The sequence below is a fragment of the Penaeus monodon genome, unplaced genomic scaffold (assembly GCF_015228065.2).
Source record: "Penaeus monodon isolate SGIC_2016 unplaced genomic scaffold, NSTDA_Pmon_1 PmonScaffold_6219, whole genome shotgun sequence".
Lineage (NCBI taxonomy): Eukaryota > Metazoa > Arthropoda > Malacostraca > Decapoda > Penaeidae > Penaeus > Penaeus monodon.
In genome coordinates, this window is record NW_023661239.1 from 7501 (window position 1) to 17890 (window position 10390).

Sequence of the window (10390 nt, forward strand, 5' to 3'; positions counted from 1 at the left end):
GAGATGGGCCGTGTACCTGCCTGGAGACTCCCCTCGAGGGATCCTCGTGGCTGGAAGCAAAGGGTGGATGCCCCTTGATGATGATGATGATGATGATATATATATATATATATATATATATATAATATATATATATATATATATAAATTTTATATTTTATATATATAATATATATTTTTAAAATATATATTTTAATTATGGTGTGTGTGGGGTGTGTGTGTGTGGGGTGTGTGTATGTATTTTATATATTTTTATATATATATATATATATATATAATTATATAAATATATATATACACACGCACACACATACATGTGTGTACACACACACAAAATACACACTTATATATATATATATATAATATATATATATATTATTATATATATATATATATATATAAAATTAATATATATATATATATAACTGCATTAACACTCACATTTGACACAACGGATTTAGGATATGGTATGAAATCTGACATTTTCTAACTGAAGTAAAGCAAACAAACTTATTTTTGTAAAAAATATACTGATATAAAGAAAAACTCCCTTTATAAATTTAGGAGGTATTTGAGGACAGAACTATCACAGCAATAATATATATTTTATATATATATATATTTTATTATATATATAGATATATATATATATATTATATATTATATAATATATATAATACAACACACATACATGTGTGTACCACACACCAACACACACACACACCCCACTTATATATATATATATATATATATATATATATATATAATATATATATTAATATATATAATATATATATAATATATATTATATATATATATATATTATATATTTTATATATATATTATATAACTGCATTACACTCACATTTGACACAACGGATTAGATATGGTATGAAATCTGACATTTTCTAACTGAAGTAAAAGCAAACAAACTTATTTTTTTAAAAAATATACTGATATAAAAGAAAAACTCCCTTTATAAATTTAGGAGGTATTTTAGGACAGAACTATCACAGCATGTGAAAAAGCAATAATATCATTCATTTTTTAAACAGAATATTTTAGATTAGCAGAAATTAAATGTTTAAACATTTTAAATATCACTCATGGCTAGAAAATTCTTAAATAAACTGCAAGAAACTCTAGTATCTCAGAACAACCAGGATAGCGACACCCCATTCCTGATTCCATAGGCGGCAAGTGGTATTATCCAGTAGTACATGTTTCAAAATTTGGTATAGGTGAGGTCTTTTGCGCTGTAGCAAAGACCTCCTGAGCTTACAGCTCCTTTATAAACCCCACTGCAATTTCCTTCAATCAAGGAGTCAACAAGTTGGAGTTTGGGAAAACTATGCTATCCATTGGCCTTTTATTTTACCTTGGTACAGTCTCCGTATTCAAGCCACGAGTTTTGAACATACCATATCGGACATATTTACCATTGCTCGGACAGTGTATTTGACAGTGCGGGACTTATTTCTATAACATGGCAAAACTTGGTCTTCTATGTCCCCCACCGCCCATGCTTTCATTGTATGCTTCAATGATCCTTGGTCGCTGTATGCTCAGAATGTTTTCGTCTTCTTTACATCATCTCTGGCATATGAGATTGGCTTTATACCAGCTGACTGGATGCAAAAAATATTTCTTTCTTATCATACCACACAGTCACCGAGAATCCTCTGTCATCCCGTATCAGATAGTCTGAAGTGTCTCTACCAAATCTCTTTAGTTTTTTTTTCGTTTAGCGCTGACAAAATTTTTAAACACCAGATTTTTTAAGTGTTCTAGTAGCCCCATCCCACACTCGTCAAATTTCAAGAAGACGATGTGTGGTGAAGAACCTGTCGAAGTACAGATTCCTTGGGGTACAGAATTCACGAATCTTAGGACTACAGCCTCACCAATGGTCAAATTGTTGAAACATTTTAACTCTCAAGTTTGTCTAGTCACGGAACTCATGAGCTGTTGTTACCCCGGTAGAACTCAAAATCAAGAATAAGGCCATTCGGTGAACCAAGCACAAAGACTTTCAGGCATGTAGATTTTGGCTTCTGTGGGCAAAAACTGTTTCAAGATAGTACTGCCTGTAAAGGGGATGATCATCTCATCCACAGCAACAGAGCTTGTTTTTCTCCAACTTCACAAATCTCTGCCTGATGCTGACTAATAAAGGTCAAGTTTCCAGAAAAAATCTTTATTCTTGCTAGGAGTCCTGTATTGTCGTTAACAAGCTTAAGGTGGGCCCTCAAAACCTGAAAAAGATTTCTGTTCTTGTATCATAATAATGGAAATCATTGTCCATTTTTTTCCAGTACATGTTTTGCTTGGGGAATTTCAGTACCCCCATGATAAAATGTATACCAATGATTTTTTCCATGACGTCTTTATTTACTTGAAGTGGATAATAATTCTTCTGTGTCTCTGTAATAAGAGTTTTTCTGATATTTTTTTCAGAAATATACCCATTAAAATCCTCAGTTGGAGACAAAGGCTCTGATGATCTTACAATTTCATCTGGTTTGGATACTGAAATGACTGTACTTTCAATCCCTGTGGAACCCTTTTTTTCCTAGTGCCCTGTCCTACAAGGACTTTTGGCGATCATGGATTTCCATGATTTTCTTGGCAATTTAGAGCGGTGGTTTGCCGTTCCCTTCCGCCCGGTTTTTTCTATCGAGTCACCATCTCTATTTACCCGGTTCTGGGACCGGCACTGACTTGGGCTGGCTTGCCCACCCAGGGGCTAGGCAGGCAACCGGCCGGTGACTCGAACCCTCAAACTCAGATTGGCGTTGTGACAGTCTTGAGTCCGACGCTCTAACCACTCGGCCATGAGGCCTCTGTGGAACCCTTACTGCTGCGTTACATACTGCTGATAATATTTTTTTGTTACTACGGATTCCTCTTGACCTTCAATTGAGATTAAGGTTCGGCAGGCACCATCCTCTCCTTCCTCCTTTGAGTCAGTCTTCCATTGTTTTGGGGTGGTAAATTCTTGAGGCCACTCTTCATTCGAAAGGACTTCTGCGTCAGAATCCTCTAATAATAGCACGATATCAGAATCTGAAAAATATTAGTGAATCAGGTTTGTGGAAAATATTTTCCGATCATCAATAAAACATAAACACGATAATGATATGTTTGAGAAAATTAAGTAAATTAATATGGATAATTACTAAATACCTCTAATATATAGTCTGCAGTAACAAACATAATATGTAAATTGAAATTCAATAAAGAATCCACTTTGCAAAAAACACATGAAATTGGGGAAATTTGTAAACTGTATAGACCCTCAGTCCTATGTGGACACTCAGTGTGTCATAAATGGCCCACACCTCATACAAGGTCACTGTTAAAACATTTATTTTTTACAGGGGCAATATTTTATGTCATATGTTTTGTAGTAAAACTGCTGATAAAAATTTTTTAACAAATGCCATACCTCCTGGTATCCTAAATAGTTCTAGAGGAATAATATCGATATATAAATAGAACTTCGCGTTATTATTACACTGTGACACTCCCGATTTGCTCACATAGACCCGGACTACTCTGTCATTTTTTTCTCCCATTGGAATCATGAATTATATCAATAACTAATGGTTTAAAAATTCTCTTGGCATTACTCTATGATGTTACATGTTCTTCTATGTGTACCATTGCCCTTTGGGAAACATAACTTCGATTTAACTTACTCACGGTGATGAAAATCTAAGGAGCTTATGGATCTGCTTCTCTCCTGGCCTCCATGACACGCTGAAAGGATGTGAATGCAGCACCAAATAGAAAACGATGTAATAAGAAGGGGAGACTATCATGTCTCTGGTAACACAGCCCTCTTTGAAAAAGGGTACCAAATTTGACACAAATTTACTATACTGCGTGCGATGGGTTGAACACACACACACACACATACACACATGCAATATATATATATATAATATATATATATATATATATATATATATATATATATATGGGGTGTGTGTGTGTGTGTGTGTGTGTGTGTGTGTGTGTTGTATATATGTATGTATATATATGAATGTATGTATATATACACATAGATTCATAAATGTGTATATGTATATATACATACATACATACATCCATCCATACATACATACATACATATATGTGCACACACACACACACACAACACACACATACACGCGCGCGCGCGCATATATATATATATATATATTAATATATATATATATATATATATATATATATATATATATATATATATGGTTGTGTGGTTTTGTGTGTGTGTGTGTGTGTGTGTGGTGTGTGTGTGTGTGTGTGTGTGTGTGTGTGTGGTGTGGTGTGTGTGTGTTTTGCAATAAAAGCATATACTGTATATAAATAATACATATATATACATACATATATATATACATATAATATTATATATATATATATATATAAAATATATATATATAATATATATATATATATATAAAACTACATACACATATTGGGATGCACTCCGCTGCGTCCTGAAGTGAATCCGCGACTTTGAGAATCCGCATTCGAGTCTTACAAAAACGCCACCAACAACAACAAGTCTCGTTACAAAATATCTCTGCTGGCCATGTAAAGACGCCAAAATTGCACGAAGGTGGGTGAGAATAGGGATGCTGGATGAATAAGAACGATTGATGTGAACAGTGATAGTACTGGCATAGAAACAGTATTGATGAGAAGCTTTATATTATTATTTTATTATTTTTTTTTCTTCGTATTTTGATGTCATTACAGTGGATGCAAGGGGCCCATTCAGAATTTTTTTTCTCTTATGCTACAGGCCTGAGGTACTTCTTTTGGAATAACATTTATCATTTTTAATGTTTTTATTTTCCGTACATGTGGATTAGGGAAACAATCTCTCACTATGCTTATAATTTCTTCATAGAGAGAAAGTAAAACTTTCCGTTGCCTGTCTGGTCTTGTTTTGTCCCAACCGCTTGTCAGGACCAGCAGGACAATGAGGCTTGTACAGAACCTTGGAGGCCATCAGTGCAGCTGGCTTGAAAGTAATCATTCACTATTCTATTATGCCGATGGCCTCATTTCACACACTGCATAGGTTTTGTCACTTCTCTGGTGCATAGGTAACTTAGTTGCAACTGACAAGCACAAAAATACCCTTTGATAACAACAACAAAAGGCCATAAAATTACCTACTAATAGCTTATGGTGGCTTACATCTGTCATTATTTACATACAAGTGCAACTGTGGTGTCAGCTTGCCCTGCTTGCCCGGTTGCGGGGAGGGTGAGGATGGACGCTTATCCCAGATGCCTAAGTAGAGGTCCTGAATCTGAAAGGTCAAAACATCTTGTCCTGATTTTGTGATAAACCTTCTAGGTGCAGATCAAAGTACTTTCTCATTACTTTTTGGAACCAATACAACGTGGGTCCAGCAAGTCAAGCAAACCAGAATGAGAGAGGAGAGAGAGCACAGAAGAAGAGCAACACATATAGAGCCGGAGTTATGCAATTTATTATTATATACACCTTAAGATGGAGGTCTTTACACATGGCTGCAATCATAGCGTGATAAACACCAAGTGACATAAATATATAACACCTGGCGAAAGACCCGTGGCAGTACTATGCAGCTTCAAAGATATACCAGCTGCTTTTTGAACTGCTTTGAAAAATGTCAAATTTTGTGAAGTGGCAAAAAATGAGCAAACCCCGAAGCTGTCCCCTTGCTTTTGATAGGCCTGTTGGGAATTCAGCGTCAGTTTTATTGGGTTTTTGGTTGGCTCCTTTGCGATTAGTGCATATCAGCTGAAACCAAGTGCTGATTGTTCCTTAGTGAAGGATAAGGTTAGAGGAGCTACTGCAAGAATTACATTTTTATATTAAATAACTTAATTTTAATTTGCAAATTACATAAGATGTCTTCATTGACATTGATGCAGTAAAAAATACATTGATTTTATTTTTTTTTTCTTTCTTTCTTTCTCCCCCCCCCCCCCCCCAGCTAGAGTTTGGACAGGATTCTTATTTAGAGAGAACTGCCGGGTCAGCCCTGTTTAACCCTGTCTTGCCAGACTATAAGTAATAGAGGTTTGTTGGCTATTACTGAAAGGGAAAATGTTTTTCTAAACATTTATGAATGAGGGGAAAAAATATATAGATACTTCCATTGGCCATGTAAAATACTTTATTTTTTCAAGATCTATGTAGACCAGACAAAGGTTCTAGTTATTTTATTTATGATCAAGCTGCAAAAAGTGCAGAAAGGTTTGAAAATTGTGCAAAATATAAATGATCCCATAACCATACATGTGGCTGCACAAAAACAGATAAAACAAATAAGAACAAAAGAAACTGGGAAAACACCCCAAAATACAATCCCAAACACAAATATTTACCTTCAGAAATATACAGAACCTCAACCAAGAACAAGATCCAAAACAGAAAACTAGATGTTTGCATAACAAGAATTAAAACAACACATAGATGATTAAACCAGCACCTACACAAAATAAAAATAGTAAACAACCCACTATGTAGATAGTGTCACAGTCAAGAAGAAAGCATAGAAACACATAATACTACAATGTCCAAATTCCATTCCAACAAAACAGAGTTTTTTGGAACTCTGAAAAAATCAAAATAACCCTAAAATAGAATTACTATTCACAGGTGCTTAACCTCCTCGTCAACAAAGCAGTACTACATGTTAAGACACACTAAAAGCTTCTTGAAAGAGACCAAACTAATAGAGATAATATAAAAAAAAAATATAGAAAGAAAAAGGATCCAGGTGATATAAAGTATACTAAACCCTATAAAGAAAAAAAAAAATTTATTTATTTTTAATTACTGCAGTCCCAATCTTTTTGCATTAAAGTGACCAAATTGTCAAGTTGATCCATAGCTCTTGTGATTTATTCTTTTGGCTTGCAGTTTTGATAATGAATTCAATCATACTGGTCAAACAACATAAAAAAAAAAAAAAAAAACATCATACAGTTGATAGAATTGGCTGAGCTCAGACTGCCGTTTGCTCTCCCCCGAGAGAGGGGCACCAGACAAACTTGTAGGATCAGACACGAAAAGTTTTAATTTACTCTTGCTCATTAAAAGCCAATTTTTTTCTTTGTGATGATGAATTCATATTGTTGGTCAGTATTGGGTCATTGGAGAAAATATTTGTATTAGAGGAAAAAGAAGTTGAACAGAAATTTGAAGGAAACATAAAAACTCAAGGAAAAAATACTGAAATGTGATTAAAACAAGAATTGCATGAAAGATTTGATTACAATAGCACAATTCATAAAATAAACCATATGTTTTTGAAACAAAACCTTACTAAGAAAAACTTAGTTGTAGTCTTTCATGTTAAATCTCAATATGAATATAGCAGTAACAAAATATCTCATGAAACATACATACTGAAAGTTTCATACTGTTAACATGTATTTAAAGTGTGTCAGGATAGGACTTTTGTAGCTAATTAAAAAATCTGATTTATATGAAATATTAACTTAAAGTTGTAGAGTGAAAAAGAAAAAGAAAACACATAAGAAAGAGGAATAAAGTGGAAAATAAGAATAATGTTGAAAAAAAGAAAACCATTTAATTGGAGATTTACTCTTTGAGGCACTCAAGTTTCTCAATATCTCTTTGCAGCACTGGATTAAATGGTTAGAAAGTTAAAAAGCCTTTATTGATAAAAGAGATGATTGTAATATAGATAGTGATAATGAAATTACTAACACTAATGAGACTGTGACAGCATTGATAAATAATTATTTCTCTATTTGTTCTTCCTGTCACTTATACTCCAACTGTCTCTCCTCATACTCATACCCACTCAATTCATCTCCACTCTCAAACCTAGCCTTATCTCCATTCTCTTTAATTATTCTCATTTCCTTCCACAGATACAAACACTGCAAGGCAATCCACCGCCATGCCTCAGTACAAACCAGTGACGAGCTTGCAGCTCTTGACCCTAAGAACAGTGGCGCATGCCCTCAGAAAACTGTGCTGTAACCGGAGTGTTACGCTGAAGCGTTTTGAACCCGTCATCGAATACGTCCAAATGCTCCTTCCTCCGCAGATTCAGGCGGCTGTGTGCCATAACCTTTTGCAGGAGTCCAGTAAGGTGAGCATTTTAGTTAAGATGTTAAATAGAGGAATGTGGGCTTAGAATGCCCCTTTGGATCTGCAGTCAGATGAGGGGGGGAGGGGGGAGGGGGATTATGAAGGTAGATTCAGTGATGGATTGGTTGATTGATTGGTTAATTGGCTATTAGAACGTATGTAGTGATGAATAGGAAAACAACTACAATTAGAAACATTACACTGTATTTTCAATTCTTATTGTGAGTGGTATTCTATTCATCTTTGTGCTAGGGCTAAAAGTGTAGTGTGAAGACAGATTGATTGGATGGTTGGTTAAATGATTAATAAAAAGAAAAAATACAAGACATGCACAAGTGTACACACACACACACACACACACACACACACACACACACACACACACACACACACACACACACACACACACACACACACACACACACATGCACACACATGCACACACATGCACACACATGCACAAACATACACATATGTACATATGCACACACACACACACACACACTCCCATGCATGCACAGGCACACGCACACTCACACCTGCACACACACTTGCGTGCACACGTACACGTACACATAACACATAACACAAACACATACACATAACACATAGCACATACACATAACACATAATACATAACACATAACACATAACACATACACATACACATACACATACACATACACGCACACGCACACGCACACGCACACGCACACGCACACGCACACGCACACGCACACGCACACACACACACACACACACACACACACACACACACACACACACACACACACACACACACACACACACACACACACACACACACACACACACAGAGTGTGTATAGATATATAGATATGTATATATAGATAGATAGAAATAGAAATATGAATATATATTTATATATATATATATATATATATATATATATATATATATATATATATATATATATATGTATATATATAATGTATGTGATTAGATAATAGTTAGGAAATGTAAAGTTTACATGTAAAAATAAAAGTAACAAAAAAAAAAAAAAAATTTTAGTCTTTTAATCTTTCAGTAGTTATTGATGCTAGAATTAGGTTAACAAACCTCATGCATTTGCAGTTGGTCTTTCCTGAGCTGCTCAACAACAAGTACATCTACATCTGCACACGACTGCATGCAGAGTATGTTTGGATCATTGACAGCCGCAACATTGTTCCAGTGGTGGACCGGATGGATGGGAGAAACGTCAGGACACTCAAATGACAGGTCGAAATATGCAGCTGGACCCTGATCTGGAGACAGCCCCATATAACTACCAGAAGGTCAAGAAGCTGGAGCCACTTTATCGCTTCATCCAAACACTCTCTGGTCTCACTGTGCTCAAGTGCTCTCAGATGTGCAACAACTACATGTTAGAGCTTGTGTCACAATACTGTCCTCATCTTGAGGAGTTGAGGGTCGAAATGTGCTCAAATGTGGATGATGAAGGGGTCTTCCACATAGCAGGACACATGCCCACACATGATACATACTTGCAGATCCAGAATGGGGTACGCATACGTTCCACCTCGGTCTGCACAAAGTTGAAGAAAGTCAGCCTGGCATACACCCTAGCATGCACTGCTAGTGCTGTTGTGCTATTGCATTTTTGTCCAAACATTGAGGAACTTGTTGTAACCACCTTATGTGAACATAGGAGATGTATTTACAACATTACATGGTACAAATCCAGACAGGTATGAGAATGTTAAAAGTCGATATGCCTTAAAAAACTTTGAGCAGTTATATGGAACAGGATGAAAATGCTTTATCACTCATTGTGAGGACATGCCCCAATTTAGAAGATGTCACTTTGAGATGTAATGTGTTGAGAGGAAAGACCGGAACTTGCTTGCAAACATCCTGGGGCTCAACTTAAGCAAGTTGAAGGTCATGAGCTGCAGCATGCCAGCACTTTTGTGGTATCTGAACAGAAAGGGGCTGGCCTGACAGAGTTGTTCATTGAGCATCTGATCACAGCCCCATCAAGTCTTACCTTCACTCGCACACACCTGCAGCAGGTCATAGCCACGTGCCCCAACCTCAAGCATTTCACCCTCAAGCTCTACAACAACCCCATCCAACCGAATGTAAGTTACTCTTCCTTTGGCTCCTGGCCTCATGTACTTCACCTCCTTGTCACACCTAACCCTTGAAGGCACCTCTGTCACCTCAGAAGACCTCTCTGTCCTGTTGGGCAAGTGCCCTAACCTCCGTGAACT

The 10390-nt window shown here is 36.0% G+C and overlaps 1 pseudogene; it reads left to right on the forward strand.

The window, feature by feature from the left end:
• Window positions 1-4537: 4537 nt before the first annotated feature.
• LOC119571425 lies at window positions 4538-10383 on the forward strand (annotated as a pseudogene).
• Window positions 10384-10390: the final 7 nt, after the last annotated feature.